Raw genomic sequence first — 25,073 nt, forward strand, 5'->3', positions numbered from 1 at the left:
TCACTCTTTCTCTCTCTGTGTGTTTCTCTCTCTGTCTCTCTGTTTCTCGCACTGTCTCTGTTTGTTTCTCTCGCTCTCTCTGTGTCTCTCTCGCTCTGTCTCTCTCCCTCTCTCTCTGTGTTTGTGTGTCTCTCTCGCTCTGTGTGTTTGTGTGTGTGTCTGTGTGTGTGTGTGTGTGTTTCTCTCGCTCTGTCTCTCTCTCTCTCTGTGTTTCTATGTGTGTGTGTGTCTCTCTCTCGCTCTGTCTCTCTCGCTCTCTGTGTGTTTGTGTGTGTCTCGCTCTGTGTGTTTGCGTGTGTGTCTGTGTGTGTGTTTGTGTGTGTGTTTCTCTGTGTGTGTCTCTCTCGCTGTGTGTCTCTCTGTGTGTTTCTCTCTCGCTCTGTGTCTCTCTCTCTCTGTCTCTCTGTGTTTCTCTCTCTCTCGCTCTCTCTCTGTGTTTCTCTCTCTGTCTCTCTGTGTTTCTCTCTCTCTGTCTGTGTGTGTGTACACACACACAAAACTATTATTCGTTCCTCTCAGAACGGGGCCATAAATCGATTCATCAGTCATCTAATCTTCATCTTGCCTGGACTCAGATTTGAAGCAGAGGAGGGAGCTGTCATGGTTTTACATGGTCTCCCCCCTCCCCGCCACTCCATCATTTCAGGGAGCAACAGTGAGGGGCGCAGAGAACCACCGCAGTTAGGCACCCGCGTTGTGCATCAGCTCCAGTCTGGAGACAGGGTCTCTGGAGGGGTGTATGTGTAACACGTGTTATTGCAAACGGAAGGGAGAGGAGTCAGAAGGCTATTCCTTTAAAAAGAAATTGCGTTTCTAAACGGCTATTGACAGAGCTGGTCTCCCAGTGTGGTAGAGGGATTTTTTTGGTTAAACTTTTTTTTTTTTAAAGGCAGGAGGGAAAAAAACAACAACGTTAAATTAAACAGTCCTTAGGTTCGTTTGATGCATTAAATGAGCCGAGGCTGCATAGCCCGCCGCGGGTATGTGAGGAAGGGGCCCGATCCTGCATTCCTGGGAGATCCCCTCGATTTGGGATTGGGAAAAAGGTTGCAGGATCCGGTCAGAATTTTTTTGGCAAATAAACTCAGAACCAGCCAATGAGTAGTGAAGCCGGGCTCAGCTTCAGCTCTTATGCACTTGGGGGGCGGGGAGGGATCAGTTCCTTTCTTGCTAAAATCCCCTGAAATTCTGCTTGCTCCTACACTCAGCTCTTCAGCTGGTTAACATGCCAGTGCATTGTCCACATAAGCACCTCACCGTGGGTAGCAGGTGCAGGAGAGGGTGGGTGCAGCATTGGATAGCCTTTCCCTGGTATCATCCTTCTCCCGGTAACTCAGACATACATACAAAGCCCTGCCTGTGCCAGGTCCTTCTCCTTAAATATCTCACTCTGGTCATGAGAAGGAGCTTCCTTTCCGAGAACTCCAAAGCTCTGTTGGATGGCATCCCATTTTAGTGCCTCACTTAAATTATGTAGTGCTTTTTGTGTGTGTGTGTGTGAGACAGAAAGTTTGCATTCTTTTCCTAGAGAATTTCACAACAAAATGCAATGTGTACACAAGTGCTGCATCCAACTCTTTGGGAAACTGTTCAGGCTAAGAATCCTCCTCCCCCTCATCTTTATTTCCGTTGAATTACTCACCTTCAGTGTTTCATTTGTGCCAGCATTGAGCTCTGACACTTGTAGGCTCAGCCGTTCATAGCCCCAGCACTTCTGGGCTTGGCAGTTCATAGCCCCTGCACTTGCTGCATCAGTTATGAATGTAAAAAAAAAAAAAATTGCTTGAGCCCTGGCACCTTTTCATTACAAATTAAGCACTGCTTGCCTTCAAATGCTGATTGGGGCCCATATGTGAGGCTATGTATAACCACACAGAAGAGCTTGCTGAAAAGAATACATGAAGGAAGAGATCTGGGGAAAGACTGTGATTTAAATCAAATATATGCCAAGGAGCCAGGAAGGCCCTTTGAATTAATACTTGTTAAGCCCTGTTAAAAGAATAAACATTCACCGAACTGAAAAAGTGACACAGATTCCAACAGTGACTTGTTCAAAAGGGACAGATCTGTTAACACATTTTACATGTGGCAAACCCCTGTGCATACAATTGCCATACCAAATGCATGTCAATTTAAAACAAACAATAAAACAACAGGCTGGTGGAAAGAATAATTTTACTGCTTAGCCAGGGTGTCCTTTTGATAGTTTTCTACCTAGGGCTGGTTCACATACAGTTTTTGTATATCTATACCTGTCATGGCTTAGAAGCAGATATAAAGTGATAAACCCTCCTCCTGTTCAGATACTATGGTATCCTAAAAAGCTGTTGCTGCCAATATACCGGTTAAAAGGTGCTTATAGCAATATAGCATATTAAATGTATGGAAATAATATCCCCATAAGCACCTTTATACAGTATAAAGGGTTGTATTACTTTAACTACATCGGTTTTAAACCATTATAGTTAAAGGGGGACAAAAAGTAGATATAGACTGAGCCTACTCCACAGTTCCTAGGTGAGACCTGTTCCCAGGTAATCCTGCTTCTCCAACCCTTAACCAGGCAAAACTATCTCTGCAGTCGATGAGAGTTTGGTCTGGCTACAGTCTTCAATAACAAGCTACTATTGCTCATAGGGAGGGGAAAGCAGTCCCTACTCAAAACATAGAAATAAAAGAAATAAATAAAAACTAAATCCAAGTATTATTACTTATTATTAAAGTTTCTACCATCTACTTTCAAACAAACGAACAAACAAACATCTATGATCGAGTTGTCCCCCCCTTTCTCATGGTCAGTAGCATCTTACTCTGCAAGTAGCCCCATTTGTTTCAATATGGGTCCTCGTAGAGTAAGGCTCTGCTCAACCGAAGGGTGACCGAATTTGACCCATAAGGCAATGCCACTGAAGTCAATGGAGAAGCAAAATCAGTGGAACCGCTCACATGGGTGAGCACTACTCATGTGTGCAAAAGGTTTGCAGGATCAAGCCTTTGTTTGGGAATGTTACTTCATTTTTCATTTTCCTTTCAATGGGCCCAATTCTGCAAACTCTTGGGCCAGGATGGTACTTTAATCACATGAGAAGACCCATTAATGGTAATAACTTTACTCAGATAGGTAAAGGTACTGATACACATAAGTATTTTTGCTGCATTAAGCCTTAAAGTACATTGTGGGGGGGGGGAGCCAAAGATAATCCTAATATTCATGAAGTCAGTGGGAGGCTTTCCTTGACTTTGTGGGGAGGGAATACTAGATCAGACCCTTGGAGTGAACATGTTATCATAGAACAACATCTGATGAAGAAAAGGTAAAATCCTAGTCCCCACCACCTGTATCCCATAAAAAACTCACACAAGCAGGTAGAGAAGAAATAAATGAATAGCAATTAAGGGTTAATGAAGGGAGAATTTATAAATAGAACTGGTATTTGTCAAATAATTTATCTGACAAATTTAACAATGTCAGATACATCATTTCAAAAATAGACATATTTAAAAACAAATAAGTCTTCACCCAGCTAGAGATCTGGGCTGATAATTCAACACACATATTCACAGATTGTTTACTTGATTATTTTCCTGATCTATTTCCAAACAAACTATGAGATCATTTAAAAAAAAAATCAAGTTCAAATCTCAGACCAAACTTATCCATCCCCAGTTATTATGGAAGGGCCCAATCCTGCAGTGTCTACCAAACTAAGTGGAAATACCACAGTAGCATGCACTACACTTGGTAAGGAATGTCCAGCCGTATTCTCATTAAAATAAAATCAATGCTAGCTGCATCTGGGCCCTAGAAACATGCAAAAAAATGAGAAGAGCTTGTGTCTTCTTGAGTCAAGCAAGAATGTGTGCACCTGGTTATGGGCCCAGTCATGAAACCCCTTACTCATGGCAGTAATCTGCATTCTTGGGAGTGGTCCATTGAGATCAGACGGATTATTCATGTGAGGAAGGATTACTCACATGAGCATTTGCAAGGCTGAGCCCTGAATGAATACGGGAATCAGTGCTTTTCTGCATTAGTAAGGATAGTAAAGAGTGGCTGAGGGGAGGAACAAGAAATATCTGTGGCTGAACAGACTTTGGATAGGGCTCAGTCCAAAGGCAGGCAGCAAAAATTCTCATCACAATCAAAGAGAGCATTTCTTAGCTCAGCCTTTTCTTATTAAACTAGGAATGGTGATTTTTAGGTGATAAAACTGTGTTAATCTCTTATTAGTGGTTGAAAACTGGAAGTGTGTGTGTGTGCACCCGCATAGGCATTTGTTTACACACACACACAAACTAAATTCCAGTCAGTGAATTCTATTAAACAACCATCTCTCAGGTATTCCCATTATCTATGCTATATCCACTGTAAACATGTTGTTTTAGCCCTTTGAAAGTGACTATCAAGTAGATTATCTCCTCATTCCTTTTCCATCATATCTTCTGCCACAATTTCTCTCTACATAATCAGTAATGAAAGCAGGCAAGGCTGCATTGCAAGAACAATGATACTTCACATTCCTACTGCACTTTTCATCGCCAAATCAGTGTGCAATCTTTAGCAAATTAATGCTCACAGTACCTCAGTGAGGTAGGGAAAAAATAGTGTAGTAGGAGCCTGCTATTAAGGTTGCATGTTATTGCCCATTATAAGACCCTGTTTTCAGTTACTTATAATAATTTCATCATACTTTAACCGCTTGGTTTGAAATCTTCCATGGTGGGTATCTGCCTCAGGTGATTTTTTTCTTTAATTTGCAGTAAAATTGTTGAGCTGCTTATGAGAATAAGGCTATGGCAAAATGTGTTGTTTTGCTCATGTTAAAAAAAATGTGGCAACCTTGATTTTTGAAAAGCTCTAGTGCCTCTATGCTTTGGGGCTGGAAACTGACATTTGGCAGGGCAGTGGCCTTTGTGTCAAGGATGTGCCTTTTGCTTCCCTGTGTAAATCTATGTCAGCAGCTACATTCCCCAAATATTCCATCCACACTAGGCACACTGCACACTGGGGATAAGCAGAACAATCCTAGCAGTAAGAGCTCTGGACTGCAGAAGGCCATATCAGAGTCCTGGTCTGGCCACCAGAAATTAAATCCAGAAAGGGGAGAACCAGGACTGGGTGGACAAGGACATTGACTGTGAATGGGGGAGAGACTGAGACTGGGATGAGGAAAAGTCCAGGGTGGTAAGGCTAGGCTTTGCTGGGCAAAGGCTCGGTTGAGAAGCCTGAGTATAGGAGATTGGGACTGGCTAGATGAGGAGACAAGAAGTCAGATATGGGGAATTTGCAGTATTAGGATAGGGACAGGTAGGAGGCGACAGGTCAAAAGGGGTCATGCTTGGGGGGTGGATAGGGGCAGAAGAATCTATGTCCATTAGAGCACATTTCCCTTCAGAGCCTGAAATGGAACCTGAGATTCCCAAGCCTCATCATTCCTCTGCTGTTAGCAAATATTATTAAGTGAGCATCATCCATCGTATGCAGAGAATGAGGCCTGGGTTCTGTGAAAAAAAGTGTGGTCATACAATTAAAGATTGTATGATAATTAGGACTGGGCAACTTTTTTCAGCAAATAGTAAGTGTGCAGAAACTTGAATTGGGGGTGGCTGAAACTATTCATGAATTTGGATCAAATTTGGCAAACAGTTTTGGCTGAAAGAAATGTGAAAAGTCTAAATGTTTGTTTCTGTCATTTTGAAATGTTTTGTTTTGGCTTGTCATTACAAGCCACCATTTAGCTTAGACATTTAACCAATTAAAAAAAGAAAAGGTGAACAACAATCTAAAACAACTCAAAATAAAATTAAAAATTGGGGAGAAATAATTTTGGGTTCAACAAAACCTTTTGCTTGATCCAAAATGTATTTTTTTGTTTTGATAAGGAAAAAAAATCAGTTTAATTTTGAACTGAACATATTGTTCTTCAAATTTTTTAGTTTAGCTCCTCACCTGAAAATTAATTAATTGCTCAATTCTAATCGTGATGCATATGCACAAAGGGGCTGAATGGAGATTGCACAGTTAACCTTCATGCTGGCATTCCCTAGCTTTTCAATGCTTGATTCTACAACCTTAATAATGGTCTTTTAGTGTGTGTGTGTGTGTGTGTGTGTGTGTATGTATAATGATCTTTATCTTCCAGGTGGGGAAACTGAGGCACAGAAATACAAAAGGACACATTTCACTGCTTGAGAATGAGTCCATTTTTGGATGCCCATTTTAATTAGGTTATAATGTCAATGGCCACTCTTGGTATTTAATAGCTTTAAAAATTAGACCCTAAATGTCTCAAGGTGTCCTCCAAAGATCAGTGGACACTTTTGAAAATGTTGGCTCAAAAGGTGAAGCAGAAGAGCCACCATGAATACTTAGGACTTCCCAATATCCCATGCATTGCTTCAGCTACTAGGTCATCTGCCTCTGAGATGACTTTATCAATGCAATGAGCATAATTTCAATAGCGGGTATATTTGCATGAGTTCAATGCTCACCTTGCAAGACCCGTTCATGTTTCTGTTTTACTCTTCTGCTTGTGGGTTGTGATATCAAGTAAAAGTGGATATTAACACTGTTGGGTTCATATATCATCATTCTAGTGCAGTTGTATGGCAGAATACTAAGTGTTGAAAGTGCATGTTTGTGTGTATATAAATACTGTAGACAGAGATGAAAAGAGAAGCTACAGCCAAGCTTCAAAAATGTTTCCTACAAACTGAGTTTCATTTTAAAATCTGGTTGCATTGTTAAAGAAAAGTTAAACCATTTGCTTTTTAAAATTTGTTTCCCTGATCATCTATCATCGGACTTAGCACTACACTGTCTGACCACTGCATTAGTTTATCCAGTAGTACAAATGAGTTCTGGCTCAATCCCTCCTAATATTTAAGGTCCTGATCCAAAACCCTTTGAAACTCTTAAGAGTCTTCCCTTTGACTTTAATGGACTTTGGATCAAGCCTTATATCTTTACTTTTCACTCCCCAGGGATCCTTTGTGTCTTTTGAAGGCAGATGGAGACTGGTAAGCAAAGAAAAGGTGTAATGCAAGGATTTACAAAATGGTCAAGACCACAGGAGCAATGTAATAGACCATTGAGGATTCTCACCCAAGCATATGGTCAGGGAAATATCACACTCCTATTAAATAGGGGGAGGAGACTGTTTAGCTGCTATAACTGTGTGTGCGCGCATGTTGGAAGAGAGTAGAGTCTTAGACCTGGTCTATACTAGGGAGTGGGGGGGAATTGATCTAAGTTACACAACTTCAGCTATGTGAATAGTGTAGCTCAAGTTGACGTACTTAGATCTACTTATTACGGTGTCGTCAGTTGTCGACTCTGCCTGCGCTTCTCGCTTGGGCAGAGTACCGGAGTCGATGGGAGAGCGCGATAAATCAACCCCCGCTGAATCAATAGCTCCAGAAGTAAATGTAGATGTGCCCTTAGTCTCATTACAGTGTTTTAAAATTTTGGGCTGTTCTCGTCTCCGGCTTCCTGAGATCTTTGGGAAACTGCACTTTTGAGTTGGTTCAGGCTGATCTTTTTACAGCACTTCTTCCTGTATGTTTAAATATTTGGGAAGCACTCTTGTGGGAAAGGGGCTTTTTTGATATAGGGGACATATAGATAGCTAGTTCCCTGTGTTTATCAGTATGGAAACTGAAACAGTATGCTGGTAACGGGTAATATTGAGGGAAGAAAAATACATAAGATTTCAGTTCTTCAGTATTTATTCATTTTTACTGAATCACAGAAATGTAGGGCTGGAAGGAACCTCAGGAAATCATCTAGTTTACCCCGCTCCCCTGCAATTGAAGCAAGTCCAGGTATACCTAGAACATCTTGTGATGTTCTGTATGCCTGCACCCCCATGTTGATCCTTTAATATGATTGTGTGGTATCTAATGCAAAGTTTGTCATGTCGGGTGTCTTCGGAAGGCTCATGAGTGGGGGTTCTCACAGCAGAGCAGAGCAAGGCTGGATCCCAGAGTCAAGAATTGGAGTGACCTAGCAGATCATCGGTCCAGATAACACCAGGGGAATATCGCACATCCATGACAAGTGTTTGTCCAACTTGTCTTAAATGTGACACTGCTATTACATCCTAGAATGATATTAGTCTTTTCTGGAACTGCATCACACTGTTGACTCATATTCAGTTTATGATCCACTGTCACCCCTAGCTCCTTTGCTGCAATACTACTGCCCAGCTCGTTATTCTCCAGGGTGTAGCGGTGCATTTGGTTTTTCCTTTTTAAGTGCAGTACTTTGAACTTGTCTTTATTGCATTTCATTTTGTTGATTTCAGACCAATTCTCATTTTGAATTGTAATGCTGCCCTCTGAAGTGCTGGCAACCCCACCCAGCTTGGTTTCATCCACATAAGCACACGCTGCACTCCATTATCCAAGTCATTAACAAAAATACTGACTGTAGGCCAGACCTCTGCGGGATCTCATTAAATAAATCCCCCCAATTTGACAACCAGCTGTTCATGATTACTCCTGATTCATCATCATCATCATCATTATTATTATTAGACCTAACCAAATGCTCAGACCTGAACACTCACCATCTCTACAGATGTTTAAAATCCAAACCCCGATCCAGAATCATAATTTTAAGGCCAGAAGAAATCATCAGATGATTTAGTCTGATCTTCTATATATCACAAGCCAGAGAATAAATTTGGAAATGGCTCCCCTCCTTATAACAAATCAAAGCCAAACCATGAATGTAAATGTCCCCAGTGGGGCACTCAATATCAAACCCAAATTCTACATGTGGAACAATCACTCATATATACTCGTTTATTAGCTTGTTCATTTATAAGCTGGCCCCTCAAGATGGATAAGTAAAAATAGCAAGAACTGTATGATGCTTTCATAAGCTGACCCTATATTTAGGGGGTTGGCAAACTTTGGAACTCGGCCAGCCAGGGTGAGCTGCTGGTGGGTCAGGATGTTTTGTTTACCTGGAGTGTCCACAGGCACGGAGCCCCTTAGCTCACAGTGGCCCCAGTTTGCTGTTCCCAGCCAATGGGAACTGCAGGAAGTGGCGCGGGCCACGGGACATGCTGGCCGCCACTTCCCACAGCCCCCATTGGCTTGGAACGGCTAACTGCAACCACTGGGCGCTGAAGGGCTCCATGCCTGCGAACGCTCCAGGTAAACAAAATGACAATGTATTAGATATTCAATCATCAAATTTTGGTGTAAACGGTTGATAAGCCGACCCTCGCCCTTTGATGCTTCACTTTTTTAACAAAAAAATTCAGCTTATGAAGGAGTATATACGGTATATGGTGCCATTAACTAATGCAATGTTGTGGAAGAAGTAAAATGTGCTGACAATATAACAGATCATTGCGTCAAGGAGTTAAGGGTAAACTTCACCCCAGTGCAGAGACTAAATTAGACACCACTTACCATCAGTGAATATATATCTAATAGATGATTTTGATATATTTCTATATCTCTGTGCAAAACCAATTCTGTTCTGCTCTTCACCCTTCCATCCTCAGCTAGCCTACCTCTCTGTTATAGGCAGGGCTGGGAACACCACCTATTATTAAGGTTGGCCAACACTTCCCATTATAAGGCTCTTTTCCAGTTGCTTAGAGCTTTGCCAAATGCTAACATTTTGTATGCCAGGTGTCTAGCTCAGGCTGCAGTCTGGGGGAAACTTTCAGCAAAAATGATTCAGCTCTTTCTGAGAAAGGGGGGTGACTTTTGTATCAGGAATGTGCCTACCGACTCCTCTGTGAAAATTTGCTCAAATTGGGCCTATTTATAAGCCATTGAAACATTGCGGTTCACACATGATCAGTAAAGACTTAGATTTTAGCAATTAAATTACATTTTGTCCCTAGTCATGCTCCACCTGGGGCTGAACAGGATTTTCCCTGCAATGACAGATCTGGGATGCCATGAGGTGTGCCTAGGGCCTGGCCCAGGGGCTGAGAGCAAGGAAAGAATCTCTCCTGCATTCTCAGTGAACTGCATGCTAGGCCCAGGGGAGAGCGGCTTGATTAGAACATAGGGCATCTAGATGAGGACTCTGGGCCAGGCATCAGGAAGTTCCAGGACTGGGACAGTTTGGGAGGGACAGAGCAGAAGGGATCAATACTTGAGGAGAGGCTGGGCCTGTGAGAGTACATTCCTTTCCAGAGCTCAGTATGGAACTGAAGAATCCCAAGTCTTACCATTCCTCTGCTGTCAGCAAATATCTATGAAGCCCACTGGCAAAGTGTTACATCTCCCTCTAGTGCTAGACTGCATCGAGGATGATAAACTACTAGGGGTATTTGTTATTCCATTGGATCAAGGGGCAGAGGTAAGTGAGGCTGTCCTAAGGGCTCCAGGACCCAAGTGGGTGACCATGCAATGCCATATGATTTAAAAAAAAAAAAAAAACCACCCCAACCACATTCAATTACACACACACACACACACTTTGTTAAAAATATATTATTAAGGTTGTAAAATCACACACTCAAAAGCCAATATTAAGGTAACCTGTACAACTTTAATTCAGCCCATTGTCTGAGGGAAATGAGACACAGGACCTTAAATGTCCTCCCATTGAAATCACTGGAAAAACTGCTATTGATTTCAATGGCAAAAAGGATCAAGCCTATGGAGAAATCAGATATCTTCCCCAAGTCCATAGATGGAGTCAGTTGCAGGGTCAGACTCATAACTAATGAGCTCCTGGATCCCAGTCTGATGCTCCATCCACAAGCACATGCTGTGATTCTGCCTCGGCATAGGCCTGAGTTGTATGGGACAATTGGCACATATAAGTATGATTCAGCATGAATGTGAAAGAATCAGGCCTGGATTTGCAGGAGCAAGAGAGGAGTCTGATTTTGGAGTTGAAGGGATTGTTTCTCTCCTGTGCATGATATCAATGCAGCTGGGATGACTGTCAGGGGATCAGTCCCATATTGATTCTCAGGTCTGACTGAGGTTGGTCAAAAAAATTCTGTCAATATTCATTTTTTATCCCTTTAGCAATTTTTTCAATTTGTCAGAATCAGACTGTTTTGTGAAGTCAGTTGGATTTTAATAAAGGTCCAACGGAACCCAGGAATCCTGTCTGCCAGGCCTATTCTGAAACCTTCCTTCTTTCCTGCAGGTCACCTGTGCAGCTCTGGGGCAGCCATCCAGGCAAACTGCCTCAGGGTCAGACACCCCAGGGCTTCCAGAGTTCAGGAGTAGCCCATTCTGCAGGCTGCCTCAGAGCTGCAGCTCCATTTCCCTTGGCAGAGTATTTGTATTTTTTTCCTCATCAAACTAAAATCAAATTTCACAATATGAAAAGCCTGCATGAGACAGAGTTACCTATCTCAGGCCAGCCTAGGCTTCCAGGAGCCTCCAACTCATGAACACAGGGTCCTTAATGGACTCTAGATGCATAGAGCATAGCCTATACCATGTCTCTCTCTGTCCAGTCTCACCTCAATAAGCTGAGATGAAGGATGAGCAGGTGCAGGGCTCAATGCTGGCACACTTCCCTTTCCCCTCTGAGAGGAGAATCTTCTTCTATGCAACTGCGGTCAGTTTCCCACCCATTTGTGCCTCCTGAGTGGGACAGAGAGGCCAGCTGTGATTACAGCATACACTAAGCTGAAGAGAACAGCTCTTTACAGCTAACGTTGTAACAGACAACAGCTGCAGCTAACATTACAGCAGCTAAGAAGGCAGATCTTCTGCAGCTGTAAACTGTCTTCACTTACACCAGCTGAGGATTTGCCCTTGTATTCCAAACAACTACTGTTTAATAAACCCCACAGCTAGTCACTTCCCTGGTTATAATTTTATTAGGACCAAGGGGGAAAAAACATACAGCCCAAACCTCAAAACACACAGTCCTCTTCCGTGAACTTATCTCACCACACAAACCTTTGTTTTGATTCATAAAGTTCCCCTCAAATGTTTACAGGTGTTGAAAGTTTTCCAATGAGTTGTTTTTTTTTTTATTAAAGTCTCCCTGAGACATTTTTATTTTATGGAAGAAAGAGTTTAACCAGTTGGTGCAGCCCTCGACCCCTTTTCAAAGTGCTTGATTCGGTCAATGATAGATTATACACCACATTATCCCCAGTTATCGTGTCTCATTGATTTTGCTATTCTTGCAATATAGCACTTTGTAGTTTTGAAAATCAGAAGTCAATAAGGGAAGGGAGGTTGGGGAGGGCAGTGCGCCGCTGCATGAACCAATTCATCAATTTAACAGTCTCCGCTTATTTCCCAATAGTCTGGGAATGGCCTTAATAGTCCGGGACATATTTTTGCCACATGCTGCTTTTAACTTTCCATATTTCTAAACCTAGATTGGAAAGAACAGATTTTTGTCTTACTTAAACCTGGGAGTAGCTCTGTTATGATCAATGGGTTTACCCCTGGGTAACCTAGCTCAGAGTTAGGCCCAGAAACACCTAAACTTAGTTAGGCCCTACACTTATTTCAGAACAAACCAGCCAGTTGTATTTGGGCCCTCTCTAAACCCCATTGGAGTCAACCAAGGGTCCTTCTATTGACTTTGATTGGTTGCCAATCAGCACGTAGGTGAGTTGGGTTGGACTGGGTATTATTCCTAGGTTGGGTACTTTTTGCTTTGGTCTGAGTAACCCCAAAAAAGTCCTGAACCTGGATTTGTTATTTTGTCGAAAGGGGAAGGATGATCATGTGGCAAAAACACAGGGCTGTGAATCAGGAGAACTGAATTCCCATTCCCAGATCTGCCACTGATTCACCAGGTGGCCATGGGCAGGTCACTTATGCATTCAGTGCCTCAGTTTCCCTCTCTGTGAACAGGACTGAGTAGTACTCAGTGCAGTGGTATTGATAATAGAACTGGGCAGGAAACAGTCTTCTTATCTCACAAAAATGTTTAAGATTTATTTTTTTTCCAGTTCTGCAGCAGGCACAAACGGATACCTTTTAATTCTTTGGGGAAGGTGGGAGGAACCAGAGAGAGAGAGAGAGAGAGACTACAGAATAACCCTTACCATAGGACTGTACAATCACACACACTGTTTCTCTGTCTCCGGCCCAAGGAATATTTAAATATTTAATACAGTGCGGAACAGATACAATTGGACAGACTGTTACCCTGCAATGTGACATCTCTGCATGTACCACAGAACTTGACAGTACTGTAGTCAGCCATTTTGTATGCAGTCAGCCATTTTGTATGCAGTCAGCCACTGCCAGCTGAAAAACAAACATCACATCGCTAGGAATAATCTTAGGCCTTTGTGAGACAAGGTCAGACAGCTGCATACTTGCAGTATGTTAATCAGAATGGGAGGATGGGACAGAAAGTTATCAAGGGGAGTGAGTGAATAGCGACCTTTGTTTTAGGTGCTGCCTGACATAGTGTTGTTATGGCTAGAAACACTAGAAATATTCTGAGGTAATGAGTAGTTTGTTGAAATTAGGAGAATCGGTGACTCAGTAGAGTCACTATAGGCTACGTGCTTTGTTAGAGTTAGCTATAAACGAGTAGGTAAAATAAATACCTTGGAGCATTCTGAGGGAGCAGTTCTTCAGGCAAGGACTTGACATTTAAATTCCCCGTCAGCTGTATGGAAAGAAGGCCCCTGGAAGCCCGGTTGGTGATCACTTGGAACCATCTCAAACTATGGGTATCTGGGATGTCCTAAACTATGGCATATGTGTGTATGTGCTTAATATCTCATAAATAGTAGCTTTAGATAAGAGCATGCTGGCCTGTATCGATCGTTAATCAGATGGAAGCGCTGTGTTCCCATTGACTTATTCCTGACACCGCCTGGAGAGAAACACTTAAGTTTCCACTGCTTTGGGTTCTGAAAGAACCCAGCTAACAAGATGCCCACCACCAAAGATTTGAACCTGGGTCTTCCCACATCTCATGTGAGAGTCCTAATCACCTGGTTATTTTGTGGTCTGCTTTGCTCTGCTTTTAGAAAGACATTCTAACCTGGGCCTGCAAACCCTTTCCAACAAAAATGCAATCAGATCCAGTCCTTTCTTGTGAAAAATTCTGGTTCTGATGAGTCAGCATTTTCTTGACAAGCTAGATCCCCCCACCCCGCAAAAAAAACCCCAAACCCTTTTCTTTTGAAAATTCCCAACCAGCTCCAATTAACACCCTTAGTATAGTGTTATGTGTAAAATATTCTGAGATACTATGATGGAAGGCATGGGAGAAACAAGATAATAACATGACTATTTTGGAAGTAATGATCTTGAAATCTGTCTTCAAGTGACACCACAGATTTAGACCAACTGCAACACATTACATTTACTTCCAGAACAGCACCTGCAGAAAGAGATGAAGTGACATGCTCAAGTCCACACAGAGAGTCTGTGGCAAAGTCGGGAATTTAACTCAGATCTCCTGAGTCCTACACCAGTGCTTTATGTGCAAGGTCATCCTTCTCCAATGGTTGTCACGTGCTCAAAATATTCAAACTTCACAGGTGCTTTTTTGAGCATCCCAGCTTTTCAGGATTTGTCCCTGGGGTACAAATGTAAAACCTTTACTCCCTCTGATGAACACTTCCTCATGCTGCCATGCTTGTGTGAGTGAGCACTCATTGATGTGTGTGAGTCATTCCTTCTATTCCAAATTAATTTTTTAAATATGGTGGTCCTAATTCTGATACCAGGGTAAATGGAAGAGTGATCCCAATAAAGTTGCATCATTGTAAAACCATGGGAAGAGTGGAGAACACAGTCTCAGTTCTGTTCCTTTTTCTTCTGGCATCACTTGTGATACAAATTGTAAGGAAATCTATTACATCCCAGGTGGCAACCCAAGGTCCAGTTAGGTTGAACACTGGCTATGCATTTTTTTAATGGAGGGTGTGACTCTGTTCCCACTGAACTCAAGGGAGACTTGCTGTTGACTTCAATGAGAACATCAGGCTCTTAATGTTTCATCAAATCTTCTCGTTTTTATGACCATATCAATGCAGGAAGGAAATGGGATTATAATTTCTTACCCGGCTTCTCCAGCACTGTGCAGCCAGTGCAATCACACTCCAGCAAGATGATGCTTGCCCGTTAAACTTGGAAATGCCAAGTGTAATTAAAAACTTTACCAACACGCACAGTTTTTGGTCACTTTACGGTGTAGCTTTCACAGCCTCAAGCATTTTTATGTTCTGAAATTTTCTGATTTATCCATAAAAAAGTCACTTCATCCACCATGGAAATGCAGTCACCTCTGAAGAGGCACAGAGCATCTGTTTATCAGTACACAGCAATGCTGCACAAGGGCTTAGAATGAGAAATGGATAAAATATTATAGCCAGTTATTTACTATTACTAATCCTTTACACCAGTCTGTGTAACATGCTGTGTTACAGACACGGGGTAAGACCAGTTCTCTGTCTAAAAGGATGACAGCCTAAAACGGGCATAACAGACAAGGACAGGTTAAGGTGAGATCAAGCGAGGAAAGATCCATGGAAGAAGTGGTGGCTGAAGACGGACTCTGGAGGAAGAGAATGAAGGCTGTCGTACAGACAAGCAGAAGCAGATGCTGATCCAACATTTATGTCAGTCAGTAGAAAGACTCCCACAGTAACTTCATGAATGGTGTGTAAGAATGGATGATTTCAGGCTAGAACATACGCAACTGTGGGCATTAAACCCCAGCCCCTTACAATTCCATCAGAGGCATGCAGACATTCCACAACACAGAGCAACAATTTCCCAGAAGGCAGTGCCCCTGAGCGTGGTGCAGAGGACACTGGGATGCCTACTTAGCTGGCAGGCAGGGGCGATCCTAGCATGATGGTCGGTGTTGATTCTGCTTTGAGCAGGGGGTTGGACTAGATGACCTTCTGAGGTCTCTTTCAACCCTAGTTTTCTATGATTCTATGATGGGTCTTGAGCCAGGACTGGGGCCCAAGCACTATGATCATACAGATAATAAATAACACATACAGTGCATCATGATTCTTCTGGTGCAGCTTGGTGAGGTGCAGACGCACTGCCCTAGCCCAAGCAGCTGAGCGTCAGCATGCTCTGCTGGAATAATTATTTCAGTGGCACTGTGCTGGCAGAACTTTTGCTTGTATAAACTTTCAATGTACAAAAAGCCATTGACTCCAATGAGCATAGGATTGTCCCAAAGCCAAGAATAAGGGAAGTAGACCATGGGATCAGTCCAGACCAGGGATCGGCAACCTTTGGCACGCGGCCTGCCAGGGTAAGGTCCCTGGTGGGACGGGACGGCTTGTTTACCTGCTGTGTGGGCAGGTTCTGCCGATCGTGGCTCCCACTGGCTGCGGTTCCCTTGGCCCGCGCCACTTCCCACAGCCCCCATTGGCCTGGAGTGGCAAATCACAGCCAGTGGGAGCCACGATTGGCTGAACCTGTGGACACAGCAGGTAAACAAACAGTCCCATCCCGCCTGGTGGGCTGCGTGCCAAAGGTCCCCGATCCCTGATTTAGACGGAAGGGAGGCCTGGGATTTATTTAGGCAACAAGAGGGAAGAATGTAGGCCAGTGCCAGATTACAGTGGTGCCTTGCTAATGAGGGTGAAAGATAAGATTCTGTTACACTGAGTCATTCTCTTTGTGCTCCTCTCCGGTGACAGCCCAGATGAGAGTTCAGAATCCCCTGGCACCTTCAGAAAGGAGGCAGGGTTCACACCGATTGCAAGGCCAGCATTCTCTCTCTCTTTCTCATTAAAGCAGATTCTAATACATAATGCTGCATGCAAGCTATTTCTGAGCATACAATGACTGCTGCGTTTGCTTACATAGCCTCTGCTCTACCAGCACCATGCTCATTGTACTGTATGTAAAGTGTTTGGGGACCCATTGGGTATGAAAAGGAGTTCAATTTATAAAACCAAATTCTTCTCTATACCCAGGTGCTGCACCCTGAGCTAGGTCAGCACTGCATTCATTTTGTTCCTCTCTTCTGTGTATACAGTTCCTGCTTCCCTTCTGGGTTACCCAGTAAGTACATACGTGATTATCTATCTATAAAAGGATTCTTCAGAAATGGTTCATAATATAAGACGAAAGAAAGAATATAAAAATCCATTCATGTCTTTCTTCTCTTGAAATTTTCTATTGCCATCCTGCTGAATGGTTCCCCTCCACTGTATGTGTAATGAACACCTTCTCCTTAGATAATTAAAGAGACATTGTCAGTATTCGACTCTCTTTCACACACAGGCACTCCTATTAATAAACACGTTTGATTATTAAATCTGAGCCAAACCTTCAAAATCTTATTTTTATTCCCATCATTTATGCTATCACCCTTTTTCCTGTGACTGTTGGGCTGGTGAAATATACTACGTGAACAGCCCTGCGGGCTGAAGTCCTTCCTTTGTGAAAGGCAGCATGGTCCAGTGGATTGGGCACATGGTGTTAATGGATGTGGGTTCTCTTCTTGGTTATGACCTTGAGCATGTCACTTTTCTGTGCCTCAGTTTCAAGCTATGTAAAATGGAGATCACAATACTTACCTTCCTTAACGCTTTGAGGGCTACAGGTTAGTGCCACCCACAGCAGGCCAGTAGTAGTTCAAGCCTCCTAAAACTGTCTCCACTGTCTTTACGTGGACAAGCAAAGACCACCTTTAGTGGAGAGACTGGCAATGAAGAATGCTATTTTGTTCCAGGCCGGGGAGAGCTTTTACTAGTGCAGATACTAGGATCTGAACAGAGACCAGCAGACCTGTGTCCCGAAGGCCACCAAACAACTGCAGCCACTGTTGAATTCAGTCTGGTGACTTAGAGTTGTGCCAGTAGTTTACTTTGCATTTCACTGAGCACAAATGATGAACCTTGACAAAGCCCCGGCTGGGATGATTTAATTGGCAATAGGACCTGCTTTGAGCAGGGGGTTGGACTAGATGACCTTCTGAGGTCTCTTCCAACCCTGATATTCTATGATTCTATTCTAAACTGGCCTGGTCAGTTTCACCCTTGTTTTTAGACATTTTTCTTCCTGGTGGTGGATACTTTGGGGCCTAGGTTTGTAACACTTCTGAGGCATGATTATTGGCCAGCTTCTCTTCTTGCTTTGTGTAAATCAGGAGTGACTCCACTGAAATTAATGTAGACACATGCTGGTGTAAAGCTGAGAGGAGAATCAGACCACAAACTGTTCTTCAAATGGAAATTTCTTTTTTTTTTTTTTAAATCAGGAAAACATTTCTACTCATTTTTGGTCTCCCTGCCTCCCAATTTAAATTTGTGGTCAGCACAACTTGACTGTGTGTCTCAACTATCCCAGCCTCTCCTGTGCTGCTGTGGAGAGAGGAGGAATCAATTCCTTCGCTACTCAGGGGCTAAGATCATTTGCATTTGCCCAGTATTTCACCTCTCAACGCATTCTGCACTGGCTCCTGTGTAGTTAGGCCTGCACCCCCTTATAGTCACAGTCCCTCTCCAGCCATGACATCTCTCCTGCCTCTGAAACTTGCCCACCCCTGAGAACAGCATTAGTTCTACCATTCAAAATACCCTACTCATTATTCATGGACCACAATGCACTGTAAGGTCTCGGATTACAGGTGTATATTTGTGCTGGAAGAATGAACATGGTCCCAGTATCCACTCTAACACTCTCCCTCCCCATCCACTGTCCATCTCTTTCTCTCTCACATACACAAGAAAGTAGAAAATCTTTTCCTCCACTGTCTATCTATACTTACATGGCTCTCAGCACAGTAGTATCGGACCCTCCCACAATTCTTTAATATGTTTATCCTCACAACATCCTTGTCAGGGTGGAAAGTGCTGTGATCCCATTCTACAGATAGGGAACTGAGGCCTAGAGAGGCTCATGGTCACACAGGTAGTCTGTGGTGGAGCGGGGAACTGATTTCACATCTCCCAAGTCAGTGCTCTAACCATTGAGCCATCCTTCCTCCTCAATCGGCCATTTACTGTCTCACCACAGGCTTGATCCTGCACCTGTTGATGTCAATAGCAAAGCTCCCATTGAGTCCCATATTAACCGGTCTTTCCTGATCCACTATCACACTGGGGGGAGGGAGGGACGACCCTGAACAACCACCATAAAGATAAATGAGGCTTTCCCTTCTGTGGGCTATATACACACACACATTTACACTGCATCTACCATCTTCTCTCAGCCCCTAAGTTACATGGTGCATTTAAGTTGGAATTGGTGAGGTATCTGTAATTCTCTTTTCAGAGCCATTGGACGTGGTTGATCCAAGTAGAATTCCCTGTTGCTGGGCCGAATAGCTGAAAGGTTGGATGCGTTCTTCAGACATAAAGCCTGCATGTGTTGCATTTCTGGCATTTATTAGCAGGAATAAAAGCAGGAACAACAAAATAGATTTTACAGGAAAAGAAGTTGAATTCACCAGAGATCTAGACTTTATTCTTCAGGTCCCTGGATAAGAAAATATATACAGTTTCATTCCCAAACTTCAGCTCCTGTCATTTTACCTTATCTCGTTTCATCCATTGCTCCTGTTCCCAGTCCACTTCTAGGTAATTTGTCTTTTCTACTGTGTTATATTCACTTACAATCATTCCTCTTTCTTCTCCCAGGTCCTTGGATTATTATTTTGCCGACTGCTTTTTTTTTTCTCTCCCACTGAGTATCCCCAAACCTTGTCAACCAACATTTACCATCCCCAATAAATCCTGTTATCTCTGTCTGCTTTTCAGACCTCTCAATTACTTTCATTATCAGCTATATCCTATTTGCCCTTATCTGGTTATCTTGTCTCTTTACCAGCTTATCTTTCGAACCCCCAGTCATGTGCCGCTTCTTACTTGTATTTGACAGCAGGCAAAAAACAATTCAACCTCCTAAGACTTGGTACTTATATGGACATTTATCCAAGAATCTCAAACTTCTCTACAGATATTAATTAGATGTCACTGCATTGGAAAGATAGGAAGTATGGCAAGAGACCACTCTAGCTTAATGACTGTACTTGGTCAGACCAATGGCCCACCTAGCCCAGTATCCTGTCTTCTGTCAAGTATCAGAGGGGTAGCCGTGTTAGTCTGGATCTGTAAAAAGCAACAAAGACTCCTGTGGCACCTTATAGACTAACATATATCTGTTAGTCTATAAGGTGCCACAGAACTCTTTGTTGCTGTCTTCTGAGAGTGACCAATGCCAGATGGTTCAAAAGAAATGAGCAGAACAGGGCAGGCATCAAGAGATCCATCCCCTGTCATCCAGTCTCAGCATCTGGCAGTCAGATGCTTAGGGTCACCCAGAGTATGGGGTTTTATCCCTGACCATCTTGTTGAATAGTCACTGAAGGACCTATCCCCCATTAAATTATCTAATTATTTTTTTAATTCGGTTATAGTTTTCATCTTCACAACATCCCCTGGCAACGAGTTCCATAGTTGACTGTGCATTGTGTGAAGAAGTACTTACTTTTGTTTGTTTTAAATCTGCTGCTTATTAATCTCATTGGGTGACCCTTGGTTCTTGTGATATACGAAGGGGTAAATAACATTTCCTTATTCACTATCTGCACTCCATTCAGGATTTTATAGACCTCTATCATATCCCTTCTTAGCTGCTTCTTTTCCCATTCTTTTAAATCTCTCCTAGTATGGAAGCTGTTCCATATCCATAAAAATTTTTGTTGCCCTTCTCTGTACCTCTTCCAATTCTAATATATCTTATCTGAGATGGGGTGATCAGAACTGAATGCAGCGTTCAAGGTGTGGGTGTATCATGGGTTTATATAGTGGAGTTGTGATATTTTCTGTCTTATTATCTATCCCTTTCGTACCAGTTCCTAACATTTGTTAGCTTTTTTGACTGCCACTGCACATTGAGCTGATGTTTTCAGAGAACTATCCATGATGACTCCCGGATCTTTTTCTTGAGTGGTAACTGCTTATTAAGACCTCCTCATTTTGTGTGTATTGTTGTGATTATGTTTGTCAATGTGTGCTACTTTGAATTTATCAACATTGAATTTCATCTGCTATTTTGTTTCCAGTCACCTAGTTTTGTGAGATCCCTTTGTAACTCTGCAGCTTTGGACTTGACTATCTGCAAACTTTGCCACCTCACAGCTTACTGCCTTTTCCAGCTCACTTATGAATATGTTGAACAATATGGTCCCCATACAGATACCTAGGGGCAGGGCTGGCTTTAGCAAGTGCAGGGCCCAATTGGAACAGTTTTAACGGGACCCCGGCAGGGATGACTAAAAAAAAAAACACGTAAAAAAACACGTGGGGCTTGTACTCACCGGGCGGAACTCCGAGTCTTCGGCGGCGGGTCCTTCGCTTGCTCCGGGTCTTCGGTGGCATTGAAGGACCTGCCGCCAAAGTGTTACCGAAGACCTGGAGCAAGTGAAGGACCTGCTGCCGAAGTGCCACCGAAGATCCGGAGTGCCGCCGGGTGAAAAAAATTTAAAAAGGAGCCTCTAGCCAGGGAAGAGATTCTTGGCCACTTGCCCCCCCCACCCCCACTGCCCGGCAGCCCTGCCACTGGGCACAGGGCCCGATTCAGAGGAATTGGTGGAATTGGCCTAAAGCTGGCTCTGTCTAGGGGACACTGCTATTTACCTCCCTCCATTCTGCAAATTGACCATTTATTCCTATCCTTTGTTTTTTTGTCTTTTAACAATTACTGACCCATAAGAGGACCTTCCCTCTTATCCCCTAACTGCTCACTTTGCTTCAGAGCCTTTCATGAGGGAGCTTGTCAAATGCTTTCTGAAAGTCCACGTACACTATATGCACTGGATCATCCTTGTCCACATATTTGTTGACTTCCCTCTCACAGAATTCTAGGAGACTGGTGAGGTATGATTTTCCATTTACAAAAGCAGTGTTGACTCGTCAACAAATCATGTTCATCTATGTCTCTGATAATCCTGTTCTTTACTATAGTTTCAAACAATTTGCCTGGTACTAAAGTTAGATTACTAGTCTTTAATTGCCAGGATCACATCTGGATCCTTTTTTTTTTTTTTTTTTTTTTTTAAATTGGAGCCACAATAGCTATTCTCCAGCCATCTGGTACAGAAGCTGATTTAACTGATAGGTTACATACCACAGTTAATAGTTCTGCAATTCCATATCTGATTTTCTTCTTAATCTTGGGTGAATAGTATCTGGTCCTGGTGACCTATTACTGCTTAATTTATCAATTTGTTTAAAAACTGCCTCTATTGATACCTCTCTCTGGGACAGTTCCTCAGATTTGTCACCCAAAAGGAATGGCTCATGGGTGGAATCTCCCTCACATCCTCTGCAATGAAGATCAATGCAAAGAATTCATGTAGTTTTCCCACCATATCCTTGTCTTCCTTGAGTGCTCCTTTAGCACCTCAATCATCCTGTGGCCCACTGGTCAAAAGGCAAGTTTCCTGCATCTGATGTACTTTTTTTTAATGTTAGTTTTTGATCTTTTGCTAATAGATCTTCAAATTCTTTATTGGCCTGCCTAATTATACTCTTACATTTGACTTGCCAGAGTTTATGCTACTTTCTATTTTCATCAGTAGGCTTTGATTTAAGAATTTTTAAAGGAAGCCTTGTTGCCTCTAACTGCTTCTTTTACTCTGATTAGCCATGGGTGGAATTTTTTTTTGATCCTCTATTTTTTTTTTAATTTGGTAATATACATTTAATTTGAGCCTCTGTTATGGTGGTTTTAAAAAGTTTCCATGCAGCTTGCAGGCATTTCACTATTGTGACTGTTCCTTTTAAATTCTGTTTAATTAGCTCTCTCTTTTATGTGTAGTTCTCCTTTCTGAAGTTAAAATACTATTGTGGTGGACTTCTTTAGTGTTTCCTCTCCTCCCACAATGATGTTAAATTTAATTATATTACAGTCGCTACTACTGATTGGTTTAGCTATAACCAGATCCTATGCACCATTTAGGAGTAAACCAAGAAGTGCCTCTCACCTTGTGGGTTCCAGGACAAGCTGGTCCCAGAAGCAGTCATTAATGGTGCCTAGAAACTTTACCTCTGCATCTTGTCCTGAGGTGACAATGCCTAGTCAATATTGGGATAGTTGAAATCCCCCATTATTACTGAGTTTTCTGTTTTTCTAGACTCTCTAATCTCCTTGAGAATTTCACAATCCCCATCAAATCCCCACCACCATCCTGGTCAGGCAGTCAGTAGTGTATTCCGAGTGCTATACACATATTATTCAAGCATGGAATATTTATGCATAGATATCTATGTTATAATTTGATTTTTTCTAAATTTGACTCTATGCTTTCTTTCACATTGTAATGCCTTTCTCCCATCAGCATGACTTATTCTGTCATTACTATATACTTTGTACCCTGGTATTACAATGTCCCTTTGGATTGTCATCATTACAGCAAGTTTCTGTTATGCCTATTATATCAATATCCTCATTTAATACCAGGCATTCATGTTCACTCATCTTAGTGTTTAGACTTCTAGCATTTGTATACAAGTGCTTACAAAATCTGTCACGTTTTAGTTGTCTGCCATCATGTGATGTAATTGGATGAGACTCTTTCATTTGACTGTTTCTCTTCAATTCCTACCTGTACTTTATTAACTTCTATCTTTGCCTCTTTACTATACAACAACCCCATTAATAGACCCTTCCCAATGGGATATCTCTGTCTCAAATGTGTGCTTTTCTGGACCTGTTGTCTTTATATGAGCCCTTAGGTTAAAAACTCCTCTGAAACCGTTCTAAATTTGCATGCTAACAGTCTGGTTCCATTTTGGTTTAGGTAGAGTCCATTCTTCTTGTTTAAGCAGCAAAGAGTCCTGTGGCACCTTATAGACCAAGGGCTGGTCTACACTGGGGGGGGAAATTGATCTAAGTTATGCAACTTCAGCTACGTGAATAGCGTAGCTGAAGTCGAAGTATCTTAGATCGGGTTACCTACCATCCTCACGGTGCAGGATTGACATCCGCAGCTCCCCCTGTCAACTCCAGTGCCACCGTTCACGTTGGAGGAGTTCCGGAGTCAACAGGAGCTCGTTCAGGGATCGATATATCACGTCTAGATGAGACGTGGTATATCGATCCCTGAGAAATCGATTAATACCCGCCGAGACGACTCTAACAGATGTATTGGAGCATGAGCTTTCGTGGGTGAATACCCACTTCGTCGGATGCGTGATGAAGTGGGTATTCACCCACAGAAGCTCACGCTCCAATACGTCTGTTAGCCCATAAGGTGCCACAGGACTCTTTGCTGCTTTTACAAATCCAAACTAACACGGCTACCCCTTTGATACTTGCCTTCCTGTTTAGGCTCCTCCTTTCCCAAAAGGTTTTCATGTTTCAAATAAACCTAAACCTCTCTTCCTTACACCATCTTCTTGAGACCCTGGAGTCTCTCTAACTGACCTCTGCATGGAACTGGAAGCATTTCAGAGAATGCTACCATGGAGGTTGGACTTCAATCTCTTATCTAGCAGCCTAATTTTGGCCTCTGGGACCTCTTTCCGAATATCATTGGTACCTACATGTACCATGACCACTGGCTCCTCCCCGGCACTGCACATGAGTCTGTCTAGATGTCTTGAGAGAGATCTGCAACTTTCTCACTCAGGAGGCAATTCACCATGTGGTTGTCCCAGTCATCACAAACCCAGTTATCTATATTTCTAATGTTCAAACCCCTCATTACTGTAACCTGGCTCTTCCTAATATGTGGGATTTCCTCCTCCAGAGAGGTATCCTCAGTGTGAGAGGATGTCATGACATTGTTTGGAGGGAGGGTCCCAACTATGGGATAGTTTCCCTCTGCTCCAGTTTGATGTTGTCCTTCCTTGAGGCTTTCATCCTCCTCAGCAGCACACAGGCTGTCAGATAGGGGATGGAAGCACTCTACTTTGTCCCAGTATGTCTCCTCTATGTACCTCTCTGCCTCCCCTAGCTACCCCAGTTCAGCCACTCTGATCATCAGAACCCTTACTTGGTCTCTGAGTGCCAGGAGCTCCTTGCACGGAATGCACAAAGATGCCACTTGCCCACAAGGCAGGGAATCATAAATGCTTCACTCAACGCAACAATCTGAAGAGCCTCAATCTATTGCTGGACTTCCGCCTGCATTGATTTTACTCCCACAGCTTTTT

Source organism: Chelonoidis abingdonii, chromosome 6 (genome assembly GCF_003597395.2).
Source record: "Chelonoidis abingdonii isolate Lonesome George chromosome 6, CheloAbing_2.0, whole genome shotgun sequence".
NCBI lineage: Eukaryota > Metazoa > Chordata > Testudines > Testudinidae > Chelonoidis > Chelonoidis abingdonii.